This window comes from Heptranchias perlo, chromosome 18 (assembly GCF_035084215.1).
Source record: "Heptranchias perlo isolate sHepPer1 chromosome 18, sHepPer1.hap1, whole genome shotgun sequence".
NCBI classification, from domain to species: Eukaryota; Metazoa; Chordata; class Chondrichthyes; order Hexanchiformes; family Hexanchidae; genus Heptranchias; species Heptranchias perlo.
The window spans coordinates 26,391,644-26,397,164 of NC_090342.1; the positions used below are offsets into that span (position 1 = coordinate 26,391,644).

General features: G+C 45.3%; 1 long non-coding RNA gene across 1 annotated transcript; it reads right to left on the reverse strand.

The window, feature by feature from the left end:
* Positions 1 to 2,122: 2,122 nt before the first annotated feature.
* On the reverse strand, positions 2,123 to 3,533 carry LOC137334977 (uncharacterized). The gene is made up of 3 exons (XR_010966289.1): positions 3,483 to 3,533; positions 2,972 to 3,085; positions 2,123 to 2,717 (listed from the first exon to the last, which is right to left on the reverse strand). It is a non-coding gene; the product is annotated as an uncharacterized lncRNA (long non-coding RNA).
* Between the last annotated feature and the right edge of the window lie 1,988 nt (positions 3,534 to 5,521).

The following is a 5,521-nucleotide window of genomic DNA, read 5'->3' on the forward strand; positions in this document are numbered from 1 at the left end:
CCCCATTGCTGGATAGATCCCCCCGCCCCGATCCCCATTGCTGGCTGGACACCCCCACCGATCCCCATTGCTGGCTGGACACCCCCGAATCCCCAACCCCCGATGCTGGACCCCCCAATCCCCGATGCTGGACGCCCCCACCCCCCCCCCCCGATCCCCGATGTTGGCCGGATTCCACCCCCCCCCCCCACCACCCTCCGATCCCCGATGCTGAAACCCTTCCCTTCCCTCCCCGATCCCTGATGCTGGACACCTCCGATCCCCATTGCTGGCTGGACCCCCCCCCCCCTCCGATCCCCATTGCTGGCTGGAGCCCCTACCCCGATCCCCGAAGCTGGACACCCCCCACCCCCCCCATCCCGATTCCCGATGCTAGACAGCCCCTCGATTGTCGATTCTGGACACCTTCCGATCCCAATGCTGGCTGGAGCCCACCCCCCCCACCCCCCCAATGCTGGCTGGAACCCCCCCCCCGATCCCCAATACTTGCTGGACACCCCCCGATCCCCGATGCTGGATGGACCCCCCTGATCCCCGATGCTGGACACCCCCTCCCCACATTCCCATGCTGACATCCTGCCGATCGCCGATGCTGGCTCGACGCCCCCACCACCCCGATCCCCGATGCTGGATGGACCCCCTGATCCCCATTGCTGGCTGGACCCCCCCCAATCCCCGATGCTGGATGGACCCCTTCAAACCCGATGCTGAAACCCCCCCCCCATCCCCATTTCTGGCTGGACACCCCCCACCCCCCCGATCCCCGCGACTGGCTGGACCCTCCCCGATCCCCGATGCTGAACCCCCCCCCCCCCGATCCCCGTGCTGGACCCCTCCGATCCCCATTTGCTGGTTGGACATCCCCCCCCCCCACCCCGGTCCCCGATCCCCCCGATGTTGGCTGGACGCCCCCCCACCCCAATGCCCAATTGCCTGATGCTTGCTGGACCCCTCCGATCCCCATTGCTGGCTGGACCTCCCCCCAGTTCCCCAATGCTGGACACCCCCCCCACCGATCCCCGATACTGGCTGGACCCCCCTGATTTTGTCCACGTCCACCCACCTCCCCACCTCCGATTTGTTCCAGGGCCCACGTTCTGTCTCTCCCTCCTGCCTCCCTCTCTGATTCGCTGCTCCTTTCCCTTCCAACAAACAGCCAGCCTGTTAATCTGGCTGCCTGGCATGTGGGAAACCCAGAAGCACAAATACTTATCTTCAATTGAGTTGTGATTGCAGATTGAGACGCACACATTTGGGTTCTGGGTTCCCCAGGTGAATATCTAGGGACGGGTTGGGTTCCTGGCTCCAAGTTAAAAACATGCCCATAGTTAATGTTATAATGTTGGGAAACAAAGATTGCTGTCAAGCTAGTAAAAGTTCAATACAAGTTTGACCTCTGACCAGGCAGTAAATTAATACCATGTTTAGACTGAGGCCTAGTGCCATAACCTAACCTCAGAACTCAAATCTGCAATATTGATTTGTTCAGTTTCTTTACTTTCTTGCAATTAGATTATTTTAAAGATGCATCCTAATTGATTTGTCACACTTTTTCAAATGTACATCAATATCTGCATATCATATGCAATTATATCCAAGATTAATGCATAAAGATATCAGAAGTGAAGGCTGACAGGCCAGTTGATTTATTAAAGAATTTGCCTGCTGTTTAAATTGATATAAATGCAAGTCAGCATGTTCATGAAATCTACTATAGCAGTGGATTGATTTACTTGTTTATTTGAGAGTGAGATTCTCTTTCAAAGTTATATTCTCCCCTTTCTTGGGTCTCCCTGCAACCTGTACTATCCCTGGCTGGGAGAGTGGGTAGGCGACCTTGGCTCAGACTTTTGCCAATACTGTTCTAAAACCGACCACAAAGAGTTGCATAAGATTAGAACGAGGGTATTTTCTTTGATTTTCCCTAGTGTTCTGCAAAGAAATTCATCACTTTCACTCACTGCCTTTCTATGGTGGCATTGCTGAGATCAGTAATTCATTGTCCTAAGAGTTTCATGCTCAAAGTCATGTCCCACCACTCCACGATTCAGGATGCCAAGCCTCCAAAGCATTGCAGCATCAGATTAATCTGAAAACATTGATTTATTTCAAAGTGACATCATTCCAACACAAATAATTAGCTAGAATATACAGTTAAATGGAGCTCTGGAATAATCTCAGAATGGACCTCCCAGTGCCAGTCTAAGTGGGGTTTAAGAATTTTACAATGTAACTCATCATGCTGCACAAGCTAAATTAATGAAAATACCTTAATAAGGGTTAAATAACAAAATATGTGACTATAGAAACTGTGAAGCTGTGAATTTTAAAACTGAGCAATTCAGCCAGATCCTAACATTTTGGAGATTACAATAACAGCTCCATAATATAAACAAGGCTCCCTTTCAGAATGACAAAGAACTACAAAATATGGATGATCTAGCTCACTCCCCCATGTTCAGATTTGGTATCATCGCTCCTGGTTCCTCATATGGAAGATTCAAATCGCAGCAGTGCCATCAGGGGCAGGCAGAGACTGGTTGTTTTTCACAAGAGGAGAGGGGATAAAATCAACTGGTGAGAGTCCACTAGTCTCTTTTGTGCTCTCTCTGCTAGCTGCTTCAAGAACATCACAGAGATAGATAGAGGCTGCTTACATATTGGCCAGTGAAATGTAAGGAGTGTGTGTGGTGGGCGGGGGGAGGGGTGGAGGAGACCTAAGGGCAGAAGAAAAATTAATTAAAAAGAGGGAAATCACTTTTCTTTTAAAAATGTGAGAACATTTTGATCTATAGTTCAATATGATTCTAAAATGCTACTTTTAATGACATTCAATATTATGTGATTATACAACATATCAAACTTATACATTTTGAGTGCTGCGATTGCCTAAATGCTTTTATTTAAAATTTGACTATCACAAAAATAAATCAAGATTAAATGTGTATTTTTGTAAGCACAATTTTTTCACTTTTTAGTTTTCAAAATGGATGATCCAATGTCATCCACCAGTCCAAAACGTGCGCTGTATATCACCCGCGGTAACCTCCAGAAGTGGTCTGGTCAAACGACCGACAAGAAGTTCCTTCTCCCTCGAAAAAAGAGAATATCAAGTTAATTGACAAGAGCAGGTGGAGCTGAGTTTTTTCTAATGCTATTGTACAATGAATTACCGTGACAAATTCTGTTGCTATGAACCTCTTTTACTGTGAGCAAAGTTGTACAGTATTACAATGAGGAGCTGAGAGGTGGCCTGAAAGCTCGTTATTCATAAAGCCTATACCAGTGCCATTAGCACTCAAAGATCACTAAGTCACACAAACACATCCTCCAACTAGGAAACTTGTGAATTACAGATACCCTCCTCCACCAGGACAAATGGGTGCAAAATGATTATTTGACTGGGAGGGAAAAGTAGATATATTGGTTTTATGGACTACCAGAGATCAAAAAGTTATCTACTACCCCACTTTCCAGATTACCTCAATCAGCAGAAACAGTGTTGACCACATCCAGGACCATGAAGGATGTTCGTACCCACTCAATATACTCAGAGAAGGTAGAAATTATATAAAGTCACAAGACATTTAATATCAGCAGGAGTAGCTGTGACCTTCTCACTTGCCTGATATTAGGCAGCTTCCATCTGTGATTGTCTATCAAGTCGCAAGTATGTTCCATTTAGGTCAAGCATAATTCAGACAGTGGTGATAGGCAAACGACTGAAATCAGACACCTTCTTAAAGGGTGTTTAGGGTTGATGGTTTCTTAGATGTTTTCTGTTGATTTTCATTGACGCAGAAGTAGTGCTGTTTGTACTACACACCACATCTAGTAGAACCACTCAAGCATACATACATGCATGTGCATATATATTATATTATTTAGATTCAAATTATTTTTGTGTGCTGTTTTACTTCTTGTTTTCATGTATACTGTGTGAAATAACACTATTTATTTAAAAGCCATATTTAAGATTTGGAGGAACTCAGCAGGAAAATGAGGCAAAAAAGTTTGTGTAAATGCCATTATTCTGAAGATTACAGCTTCGTTTCTGCAAATGCAAAATGATTAAACTGTATTAGATTATTCCAAAAACACTACAGATTAATGAATGTTCTTTGGTTCTATGGATGTTTCTTTTTGTTTAAATAGATATTGGGGTCAATTTGAACCCCCAGCGGGTTTCGGGTGGAAGTGGGGGGCGGAGTGACTTTCTCTCTCCCATCCCAGATTCTCGGCTATTTTTCCACCAGCCAATACCGGTCACCCCTAAACGGGGGCCGGCTCTCCATGACGGTGGGGTGTTGGGGAGGGTGATGTCACCCTGCCGGAGGCTTCTCTGCAGTGGCAGCTGGTGACATCGCAGAGCGGAGCGGAGGGGAGCTGCTGTGGCAGAAAATTTGAAGGGCGAAGTTCTCCCAGGATACTAGCTGCAGTGCTAGATATTACCATATCTGATCTTCCTGAAGAAACTCCTCGCTCCCCCACCGTCAAAGTGCTACCAGCTGCTGAATTAACTCCTTTTGTTGCCAATTCCAAAAGACAGAGGGATAGAATTTCTGCTTTAGGCGCAATCGGTAATTGGGTGCAAATTGCACCCGAAAATTACGCCAGTTAGGTTATAGCTCAAGTTTCCGCTAAAATGCATTTGCATCATTACAAACGTAAAATCTTCCATGAACCATTGCAATCCGGCAGCTTAATGGAACGTAGTTGTTTATTATTTTTTCTTTGCAATAAAAAATATTCATTGATGTAGTTAAGAGTGGTAACCTGGTGCAGTTTTATTAATACAGCTGAAAATGGGTTTATCACAAGAATTATACATTTTTAATAAGAGAGTCTAGTCCTCAGCCTGTGAGTAACGTGATTTTAAATCGCTGAAAGTGACTTAAAAAAAACTATACTGAACCATTTACTACTTTCATTGGTGCACTCGTCAGTTTCTTAGTAAGTGAAATATTTTTTAATATGTAAAAACGTTTAAAACGTGCCTACTATTGTTTGTCCGCCTAAGAAAACTAGCTTAATTTGAAGACCCTTCTCGAACAACTGCAAATGGGCACAATCGGCAGAAACTTGCATCCTCATTATTTCGATCTGGGGGTGTGGCCAATTTTGTGGGCAGGGCCGGCTTCGGGTGCGATGATTTTTGAACTAGCGTTAAAGATCACAGAAACTCGATTTATTCCTGACCTCACTTACGCATGATTTTCCCTGATTCAGGCGGATTCTGCTGATAAAACCAGCACAATCTAGCGGAAACTCTACCCCAGAGTATCAGGGCTGAGCATTGGAACTTAGCTTCCTGATATGCTATCAATGGTTGAATTCAAACACTTCGGGTGTTTGATGATCCAAATTTAAACTTCGGAGATCTACACCAAATCAAAACTGAGACTAGAATTTAGAATTGAATCATCCAATCCACATCCAAAGCTGAAACTACTCCTCATCAGCCAGAAGACTTGATGGTGGGAAGGGCAGTGCATGTGATTGTTCTCTTTGTCAGTGTGGC